General features: G+C 37.0%; 1 long non-coding RNA gene across 1 annotated transcript in view; it reads right to left on the reverse strand.

The window, feature by feature from the left end:
* Positions 1-6,680: 6,680 nt before the first annotated feature.
* The window catches only part of LOC107834090 (uncharacterized), an 8,872-nt gene continuing 3,939 nt past the window's right edge, over positions 6,681-11,613 (reverse strand). Inside the window, exons 2-4 of the long non-coding RNA XR_001659873.1 lie at positions 10,103-10,108; positions 7,912-7,982; positions 6,681-7,801 (exon numbers count right to left, since the gene is read on the reverse strand). This is a non-coding gene — a long non-coding RNA (uncharacterized LOC107834090). The remainder of the gene's footprint in view (positions 7,802-7,911; positions 7,983-10,102; positions 10,109-11,613) is intronic.

An 11,613-nucleotide genomic window follows, 5' to 3' on the forward strand; every position in this document is an offset into this window, starting at 1 on the left:
GGTCTTGTCTCGGTCTCGATACACCCTGGGTCTTGGTCTTGACTTGGTCTCGGACCCTAAAAGTCTGGGTCTTGTCTCGGTCTCGATACACTCTGGTCTTGGTCTTGACTTGGTCTCGACCTCCCTCGGTCTTGGTCTTGACTTGGTCTCGGACCCTAAAAGTCTTGGTCTTGTCTCGGTCTCGATACACTCTGGTCTTGGTCTTGTCTTGGTCTCGGGTTAGGTGGTCTTGACTACAACACTGGCAATGACTCATGGAGAAATTTGCATTTATTAATCTGTATAGAAATCAGTAATCTTTGAAACTTATAAAATTATCACACAATTTTTAAACTGTGACAATTTCTAAAATTGTCACACTTAAACAGACTTAAACAGACTCGCATAGCCAAAATACATGATCAGAGAACTGTTACAAAGATAAGACAAAAACCTCATTCTATGTCATTTATGACATTGCACATGTACTGTCCTCATGTTTGCATGCAAGTATCTTTAATGACTGACGTAATATTGCGCTAACACAGTCTCGTAATTCCCAAATGCACAGATCAAAATTCCCAAATGCACATAACAAGACAAACACTTGTATTTTTGATGCAAACACAAATATACAGTATCTTGATTTACAAGCTGCTTTTGGGCTTCGCTGCATTTGTGTGTGATGTCTGAAGTCTTAATATATGTTTTTTTTTTACATTGAATGATCAGCAACCAATCAGATGGCTTCCTTGTTTCTACCAATCATATGAACAGACCCCACATTTAGGAAACCTACGTATAAGCTAATCACAATTAACCCATTCCGACAGCGCTGCAGCCATATCGAAGTATAGAAAATCAAGACCTCAGCCTGGTTTCTGGCCGCGACAGAGGAGCAGTAAGTTAATTATCTCTCTTAACATATTTAGCTACTGATCCTCATGTTTTTATTGTTAATCTTAATCTATGGTAGCGGGCAGGTGCTAACGCACAGCGAAACAAGCTGCAAGTGTTTTATTTGTGATTTAAGTGTTTCTTGTTTGTATTTGTTTTGATTTAAGGTTTTTGCTTGTATTTTCTGTTATTTCAGCATTTTATTTGCTTGCAATGCATTTCTGTTGTATTTGCATTGTGTTTTTTTTACATGTGTTGGCAGCTTGTTTCACCATTTGCTGCGTTGGCAGCTTGTTTCACCATTTGCTGCCTGTTTGCACCTGCCGGCCACTGTAGCTTGTAAATGTGACACAAGCTAACAGTTGTTTCTCTCTGGGAATCATTTCAGCTTTAAAAAACTATCTGATGGGACGCTGGAAGTTAGACGATTAAACGTTTAAATGTCTTCCACCCAATCTGGACACAGTGTCAGAACTAACAGCATGTTGGAAATATTGAGAATTAAACAAAGAAAATTCAATCAATTGTCATTCATTAAAGCTGTCTTCTTTTTAACATTTTTATTACAACACGTTAATGCATTATTGCCTCCAACTGGAATCCTTTTTCACCTTTAAACTGTGGCTTTTGAAAAGACTTGTGCGAAAGTTTGATGCGTTCAGATGGCTTTAGTTGTTCTGACAAATTATGTATTCCATGATCCTTCATGCAGCGAAGTTATAAAGTGAGAGAATCAGGAAAATCTGTTAAATCCAGTCCGTTGGTGTGAACTCAAAAGTCTGTGAAGACTCTGAAAGCTGTGTAGCATTTCCCCTCTTTAGGGCCATGGGTGTTGAGTCAGAGAAATGCGAATCATTACATAAACGAAGTGGGATTTTTTTTTTTGATGACTGTGACAGCTGATTTCATTCTTGGTTAAAAATAATAGTTTCAGTTTCGAATTGATACTCCTACATTTTAAAGGGACAGTCCTAATGGAGCCTTAAACTGACGGTTGATAAACTAATGGGTGTTATAATGCGAGCTGATTATCTTGCTTCTTCCATAAAGATGGCTGTTCCTAATAGGGATTTAATGGGTTAAACATCTCGGCGAACTCCCCTTTCTTTGATTCTTCAACAAGGAGGCTTTTATATATTAGAACCGTCCCTGGTATAAAAGCTCACGGTTCTACAATACTGTATTTTCAAAATGTCCCCATTTGCATATATTTTGTTACTAATAGTCCTGAAGGTGTGAAAAACAGGACTGAGGGTCAGGATCAAGTCATTCAATCTGATGAAACTAATGATAAAATGTCTCTAACCCTCTGATGCGTAAGTGGGTCCTTTTTGACCCAGTGAGGTCATCTTTTTGCAATATCTTTGTAAGGAAAAGTTTTCATCACTTCATATTCCAGGTATTCCTGAAGAAACATGTTACTGATATCATGCAATTAAAAATTTTAATTTACCTTTTATACATTTTAAGAAATAGCATGTTTTATATCACTACCCCATTCTTCCGTGATGGATGGATAAATAAATCTCACACATACACACATTCACATGCGTGATATACAGAGCATAATAAAATAGAGACGGTAATGTTAGCTAGCTTGGTTAGCTAGCTAGTTTCAAGAAACGTGCTCTTTCACAGCCCCACCATGCCCACACACCCACACACACATAATGGATGTTAACATTGTCCATTATTGGCATTTTATCATTGTTATTGTAAAATTGCTGTTGTTGTCATTTTGTTTTTAAAATGTTCTACAAATTGTTCTAAAAACGTTTAAAAAAGTGAAAAATGAAAATATTTCAGACATACATGAAATAACTCTTGTGTGAAATAAAAAACAGTAGAAAGTATTATACAAAACATTATTTTGAATCAAACTGACAAAAGTAGCATAAAAACACATTGATTGTAACCCGGGTCAAAAAAGGACCCACTCACGGAAGACTGTATAGTCAGTCACTCACGCATCAGAGGGCTAATGATGCATAATGTTAAGAAAATAAATTTAAAATATGCTAGTTTTAAAACTTAGCAACATGTCTTGATTGAAATAGCCTAATTTTACCCAGGTAGCACAGAATGATTGAAACAACATTGAATCAATGTCAGCCAGAAACATTGAATCAACGTTGAAAGCTGACATTAAAACAACATTGAAAGTGGTCGGTCACTTGTATGTTGAATCAACGTTAGGGTTTCAACCATAACTGACATTATATCAATGTTGATTCAACCATCATCTGTATGTCAATTTACATGCATATTTGTGTTGATATTACATTGAATCAATGTTGATTCAACACTCATTTGACTGTGGATCTGCATGCATATTTGTGTTTTTTCTACATTGAATCAGTTAGGAATCAACTTTGATTCAGCCATCATCTGAATGTGGATCTATATGCAGATTTGGGTTGATTTTATATTGAATGAAAGATAAGTATTTATGTACATTTTTAGGTGTGATAGGTCTACATCATAACATACCACTAAAAGTTACTTCACTGATGTTAAACACACTATATTATTGGCAGATGATGGGTAAACTGTGTACTAAAGGTTAAAAATCACAACATGGGTTTGATATAACATGTTATTTAAGAGGGACAGACCTTTAAACATATTTGACTCCTTTTTGACTATCAAAACAACAGTCTATGGTCCACAGAAGAACAGAGTCCATGAGGGTACTGTATGAACTAGGGCAGAGGTCATCAACTTCAGTCCTTGAGGGCTACCATCCTGTAACTTTTAGATGCGTCTCTGCTCAAACACACCTGGATCAAATAAACTNCTTGTGCGAAAGTTTGATGCGTTCAGATGGCTTTAGTTGTTCTGACAAATTATGTATTCCATGATCCTTCATGCAGCGAAGTTATAAAGTGAGAGAATCAGGAAAATCTGCTAAATTCAGTCCATTGGTGTGAACTCAAAAGTCTGTGAAGACTCTGAAAGCTGTGTAGCATTTCCCCTCTTTAGGGCCATGGGTGTTGAGTCAGAGAAATGCGAATCATTACATAAACGAAGTGGGATTTTGACAACTGATTTCATTCTTGGTTAAAAATAATAGTTTCAGTTTCGAATTGATACTCCTACATTTTAAAGGGACAGTCCTAATGGAGCCTTAAACTGACGGTTGATAAACTAATGGGTGTTATAATGCGAGCTGATTATCTTGCTTCTTCCATAAAGATGGCTGTTCCTAATAGGGATTTAATGGGTTAAACATCTCAGCGAACTCCCCTTTCTTTGACTCTTCAACAAGGAGGCTTTTATATATTAGAACCGTCCCTGGTATAAAAGCTCACGGTTCTACAATACTGTATTTTCAAAATGTCCCCATTTGCATATATTTTGTTACTAATAGTCCTGAAGGTGTGAAAAACAGGACTGAGGGTCAGGATCAAGTCATTCAATCTGATGAAACTAATGATAAAATGTCTCTAACCCTCTGATGCGTAAGTGGGTCCTTTTTGACCCAGTGAGGTCATCTTTTTGCAATATCTTTGTAAGGAAAAGTTTTCATCACTTCATATTCCAGGTATTCCTGAAGAAACATGTTACTAATATCATGCAATTAAAATTTTTAATTTACCTTTTATACATTTTAAGAAATAGCATGTTTTATATCACTACCCCATTCTTCCGTGATAAATAAATCTCACACATACACACATTCACATGCGTGATATACAGAGCATAATAGAATAGAGACTGTAATGTTAGCTAGCTTGGTTAGCTAGCTAGTTTCAAGAAACGTGCTCTTTCACAGCCCCACCATGCCCACACACCCGCACACACATAATGGATGTTAACATTGTCCATTATTGACATTTTATCATTGTTATTGTAAAATTGCTGTTGTTGTCATTTTGTTTTAAAAATGTTCTACAAATTGTTCTAAAAACGTTTAAAAAAGTGAAAAATGAAAATGTTTCAAACATACATGAAATGACTCTTGTGTGAAATAAAACACAGTAGAAAGTATTGTACAAAACATTATTTTGAATCAAACTGACAAAAGTAGCATAAAAACACATTGATTGTAACCCGGGTCAAAAAAGGACCCACTCACGGAAGACTGTATAGTCAGTCACTCACGCATCAGAGGGCTAATGATGCATAATGTTAAGAAAATAAATGTAAAATATGCTAGTTTTAAAACTTAGCAACATGTCTTGATTGCAATAGCCTAATTTTACCCAGGTGGCACAGAATGATTGAAACAACATTGAATCAATGTCAGCCAGAAACATTGAATCAACGTTGAAAGCTGACATTAAAACAACATTGAAAGTGGTCGGTCACTTGTATGTTGAATCAACGTTAGGGTTTCAACCATAACTGACATTATATCAATGTTGATTCAACCATCATCTGTATGTCAATTTACATGCATATTTGTGTTGATATTACATTGAATCAATATTGATTCAACACTCATTTGACAGTGGATCTGCATGCATATTTGTGTTGATTTTACATTGAATCAGTTAGGAATCAACGTTGATTTAACCATCATCTGAACTTCGTTCTGCACGCATATTTGTGTTTATTCTCCATTGAATCAACATTGATTCAACCATCATCTGAACGTGGATCTGCATGCATATTTGTGTTTATTCTACATTGAATCAACATTGATTCAACCATCATCTGCACGTGGATCTGCATGCAGATTTATGTTGATTCTACATTTAATAGGTTAGGAATCAATGTTGATTCAACCTTCATCTGAACGTGGATCTGCATGCATATTTGTGTTGATTTTACATTGAATCAGTTAGGAATCAATGTTGATTCAACCATCATCTGAACTTCGTTCTGCACGCATATTTGTGTTTATTCTACATTGAATCAACGTTGATTCAACCATCATCTGAATGTGGATCTGCATGCATATTTGTGTTTATTCTACATTGAATCAACGTTGATTCAACCATCATCTGAATGTGGATCTGCATGCATATTTGTGTTTTTCTACATTGAATCAGTTAGGAATCAACATTGATTCAACCATCATCTGAATGTGGATCTACATGCAGATTTGGGTTGATTTTATACTGAATGAAAGCTAAGTATTTATGTACATTTTTAGGTGTGATAGGTCTACATCATAACATACCACTAAAAGTTTCTTCACTGATGTTAAACACACTATATTATTGGCAGATGATGGGTAAACTGTGTAATAAAGGTTAAAAATGACAACATGGGTTTTATATAACATGATATTTAAGAGGGACAGACCTTTAAACATATTTGACTCCTTTTTGACTGTCAAAACAACAGTCTATGGTCCACAGAAGAACAGAGTCCATGAGGTTAAGCTTTGTACTGTATGAACTAGGGCAGAGGTCATCAACTCCAGTCCTTGAGGGCTACCATCCTGTAACTTTTAGATGCGTCTCTGCTCAAACACACTTGGATCAAATAAACTGCTCGTTTCCAGCCTATTGCAGAGAGGAATGAATGCTGGTGAGGGAATTCAGACGTTTTGGAGCAGAGGTGAATCTAAAAGTTGCATTTCATTACATGTTCACTTACCTGGAATATGTTAAATACAACAAATATTTACTTAAAGTGTGATCTATTTGATAAAATGTGTCACCTTTTTTGTTTAATTACACATTAAATGTTTAAAGATGGGCTCTTTCATCTGGTTTGTGTCATAATGTGGTGTGGCGGTGGACACAAAGCAGCAGGCAGTAAACTTACTTTATGTGGATGTTATTTTAATTAACAAAATAAACAAACTAAATCCAAAATCCAGGGAAAACAAGGAAATCCAAAACACAATGAAACAGGAGACACAAGGGACAACAACGGTAACAACTGGCATCGTGGTGAGCAGGGTAACAAATTGGACTGGCGAGTTGTGACTGAAAAAGAGGGGCTTAAGTAGTGGGACAATGGCCTAAATGAGAAGAGTGATAGCAGGTGTGAGTAATTTGGCACAGGAGCTGGCTGAGGGCTGGGGACAAGATAGCACAGGGAAACTAAGGAGATCTGCTGGGAACACAAACGGGAGGAAACAGGGAACTGAAAAATACTTCTAATACAAAAGACAATAAGAGTAAAGAAAACCTGATGAACTAAGAGAGAAAGATATGAGGGAAACTCTAACCGAACCTAAATAGAAACAAGGCTGATCTAACAACAATAAGAACTAAGGAACACAAAGCAAGAGAAACTAGAAGATCTAAACAAAGAAATAACCCAACTTGAATTACTAAAGAAAGATACAGACAGACTCAGACATGGAAGAATAACTGAACCTATGGTAATCAAATTAAGAAATAAACATTACTAAAAACTTCACCAGGAGGCTGAAATAAGAAATAACTAGAGGGATAAAATAGAATTAAACTATAGTCATTAAAGAAGGCTTGACATGGACTCAAACAAACAAGGAAAAGCAATAATATAATTCTAACTACACTAAATACCTCTAATAATATCAAAAGGTCCATGAAGGGCTAAACTAAAGTGAATTAAAACATGAAGCTTAATAAAATGAAAAGCAAAACAAACCCAAAAACCCAGTGTCCCGACAGATGTCTGATTATATAATTGTTTACTTTAATCAAATAAAATATTTATTTAAAAATATAATCTTTCATTACGTGCATGTTTATTACCTGAAATATTGAAATATCCAATTTTTACTTTAAATGTGATTCATTTCTTCACCTGTTTACAGGCAACTTGAAGTGCTTGAATCAAACGATTCATGAATGTTTAATGCATTAAATTATTAAATGAGAGAAAACAGCCTCTTCCAACTGTATTTCAACACAAATGATTCATGTTCCTGTTCAGAGTCTGCAGCCTTGCTGAGCTCCTCTTCTGGGGTTTCTTCCTCAGCCTCTCCAACTTGCTCCTCTTCTGTTGCCTCCACTACTGTTTTCATTATTTACCTCTTCTGGGGTAAATAATAAAAACAGTCTCTGTAACTTGTTGATTCACCACGGTCTTGCTGTATCCCCTCTTTAATTGACGCGCATGTCGGTCCGATGTTGTGGCATTTACCTCGCAGTGACCCATATTCAGCGCTGGAACCCAGTCAGGATTGATCTCATCCATTTCATACGTCGGTTTGCCTTTAAGAGCACATATCAGAACACACATCAGTATTAATGCTGTAAATCTGATAACACAAAAAAACTCAAATAGTTTACTTCACAATAATCTAAGAATCTCGATGTCCACTGACAAAACTCAGACTATGCTATATAAACAATATAGGCCTGACCGAAACAAGGTTGACCCACTTAAATGAATTCAACAGAAACTGAACATGAGTACACCCGGACAAAATCATAGCAAAAAATATGACACAAAACCAACAAAGCGAATTTAGATACTCACCAGAATGGAAATGTCTGGAGGAAACCTGTAGGTATCTGGGGATGTTGGAGAAGATATCAGAACGTCTCACCACTGATACCAGGACATTCGTCTTCTTTTCGTTAGCTCCGATAGCTTAGCCTCCTCGCGTTGTTTCCAAGCAGGAAAATAGTGAAAAGAAAGTCCGTTTTCCATCTTTTTACCATTTCAGTTGTGTGATCGGAAATTACATTCAATAACGCAGCAAGTTCGTGCCATAGCTAAATTATTTTAAGTAACTTGGATTAAAAAAATCTGCGAGACTGTTGTTTTTGTTGGTTATGTTTAACAGAGAGGACCCCAAAGATGGCGCTGGTGTCCCTCCGTCTACAGCAGTGACGTCATGTTCCAAAGCTCTATTACTGTAGCAACAGAACACAGAGCAGGGCAGAGGAGCTGCTTAGGACTACAAACACACCATCATTGTAGTTCTAACTGTGGCTGAACACTCAGTTATTCACAGAGGGTTGAGCAGAATGTCAGAACTACAACATGGCAGAACTGTCTGTCACTCACAGCTGCACTTGGCAATACCGTAAATACCGTAGCAACAGAACCCAAAGCAGGGCAGAGGAGCTGCTTAGGACTTCAAACACACCATCTCTGTAGTTCTATCTATTTCCTGCTTAACACAGAGCCCTGAGCAGCATGGCGGCGGAACTGTCAGTTACTAGGTTGACCTTTGGTATTCAGAACTACTTGTGTTTTCAGCATTCTATAACTGATTTAACCCAATTATTGTGGCCATTTCAAATTAAGCTTATTGAAATTTTCAAAAATAAAAGCCTTGAGAACTTTTTCCATCAGCTCTTTTGGGCATTAGATAACTGGTTTAACCAAACCACTGTTACACATGGGATTAATGTTGCCATTTCAAATGAAGCTTACTGAAAATTTCAAAATAAAAGCCACAATAATCCTCTTAGGTAAGTGCACCGCCATAGGCGGTACAATAATATTAGCCTTTATTAGTATTTTCTCTCAGGGTATGGCACTGGCTGGTACAAGCCGGTGCATTAACATTAGCATTTAACCTAAAATTAGCTTTTAGCTAATTTTCTTACATATTAGCCATGTTTAGTATACTGAATGAAGTAAGTCAATGACAGAGATGCCCCACATGCATGATAGCATTCATGCTAACATTAGCATTTTGGCTAATTTTAGCTTTTGCATTAATTTTAACATACTAAATGGTACAAGTACAGCTTAGTCAACATGCTTCTGACTCTCCACAGGTTATTGACTACAATTTAGCTCAGCTTAGCATTGATGCTAATGTTTAGCATCAGAATGGTTTTCTTACTTATTAACCATGTTTAGTATACTGACTGGAGTAAGTCAATGACACACAGCATGCTAGTGATACCCCTCATGCTACTGATAGCATTCATGCTATTATTAGCATTTTGGCTAATTTTAGCTTATGCATTAATTTTAACATACTGAATGGTACAAGTACAACTTAGTCAAAATGTTTCTGAATCTCCACAGGTTATTGACTACATTGCAGCTTTCTTTAGTATTAATGCTCATTTTTAGCATTAAGAATGCTGGATCCAAACCGACGGGCACAGTTTGGCAGGTCCTGGTTAAATTTCTTCAGGAATTTTATAGTTGGGGCCTGCCATTAGCATTACATAGGGAAGAGGAGTGAAGAAGGTGGGGGGTGCTGGTTGACCTTTGATGACCTCTAGAAATATTTCTTTATAACTTTAAAATGATAGCGGCACAAACGAAAGTTTTTGCTGCACAAACCAGCACAAACGTAGCACAAACATTTGACACTAATTTCATCTAATTTGAAGATGGGGGGGCAACTTCACTCTTGTACTGAACACTACTCTGTAGACCAACACACAACAGTTTCAGATTGAAACAAACTCTGACAGAACAAAATGCTTTAAAGTGTCACTTACATGATAAAAACAAACATGATTTAAAAATATGGACTACCATGCCTTTATTTTATTTACAAAAAAGCTTTTAGGCCCAATATAGTGTTCCCATTTCTGTCCTATTCCCAGTTACCCCACATTAATGCTGAATAGGGCCCATACATTTAGCCCAAATGGGCCAACAATATGGGTCCCATTTTAGGCTAACCATATGGGCCTCATGCAGTTAGCCCAGATAAAACCCATCCATGCATGCATGCTGGCTTGGCTGAGACCCATGGGAGCCATGCTCTATGGGCCCTTTCGGGTACCATAGAGCATTGCCTATTTCTGTCCCATTCCCAGTTAGCCCACATTACTGCTGAATAGGGCCCAACAATATGGGTCCCATTTTAGGCTAACCATATGGGCCTCATGCAGTTAGCCCAGATAAAACCCATCCATGCATGCATGCTGGCTTGGCTGAGACCCATGGGAGCCATGCTCTATGGGCCCTTTCGGGTACCATAGAGCATTGCCTATTTCTGTCCCATTCCCAGTTAGCCCACATTACTGCTGAATAGGGCCCAACAATATGGGTCCCATTTTACTTACGCTAACCATGTGGCTCCCATGCAGTTTGCCCAGATAAAACCTATGCCCACTCATATGTAGCCCACAACAAACCCAAGTGGATCGTGGATTCCCAAAATGGTTTGCAAGTTGCCTCAAGATACACCAACACAGGCACACTATAACATCAGTAAAATCATTTACGATTACGTATGTTCAACTGAAATTTTCATTAGTTAAAATCAATAAAGAGGGTCCTTTGTGAATTTTTTCTAGACTGTAGATTACATTACATTATTGACAACTTTCTTAGTTGGATGACTCTGGAGGGTCATGGTTAATGCTGGAGGCAATCCCAGCTGGCTACAGGCAAAGGCAGGGCACACCCTGGACAGGTCGCCAGTCTATCACAGAGCATTTTTAGCTAGCTTCCTAAACTAAAATTTTCACAAAAGATCTTATGCAATTTTGATAGCTTAGTGTATATTATAGTAAACATCTTCACTTACCAATATGGGAAGAGTCCTGAATCTTGGAAATAGCATCAGCAGCTGTGTAGAATTGTCTTCTCCTTGAATCCGCCATCTTGAAAAACTTCTAAAATTGCCTAAGTCAATTTGTCTGGTGACTTAAGCAAAATAAAACTGCCTAAGTCACACTCTTGACATAGGCAATTATACAAAATGGGTAGAATGGCATGATCTGTTTAATTGAGGATGTAGGCAATTTTACCAGAGGTGGCCACCATCATGAAGAGATGATTTAGGCAAAAAAATCATTTTTGAAAAAAATAATGACTTAGCCAATTTCGTCACCTTCTTAAAATAATTGCCTAAGTCATTTTTTTTTTTTCAAAAATGATTTTTTTGCCTAAATCATCTCTTCATGATGGTGG

The sequence above is a fragment of the Poecilia formosa genome, unplaced genomic scaffold, assembly GCF_000485575.1.
Source record: "Poecilia formosa unplaced genomic scaffold, Poecilia_formosa-5.1.2 Scaffold517, whole genome shotgun sequence".
Taxonomy (NCBI): Eukaryota; Metazoa; Chordata; class Actinopteri; order Cyprinodontiformes; family Poeciliidae; genus Poecilia; species Poecilia formosa.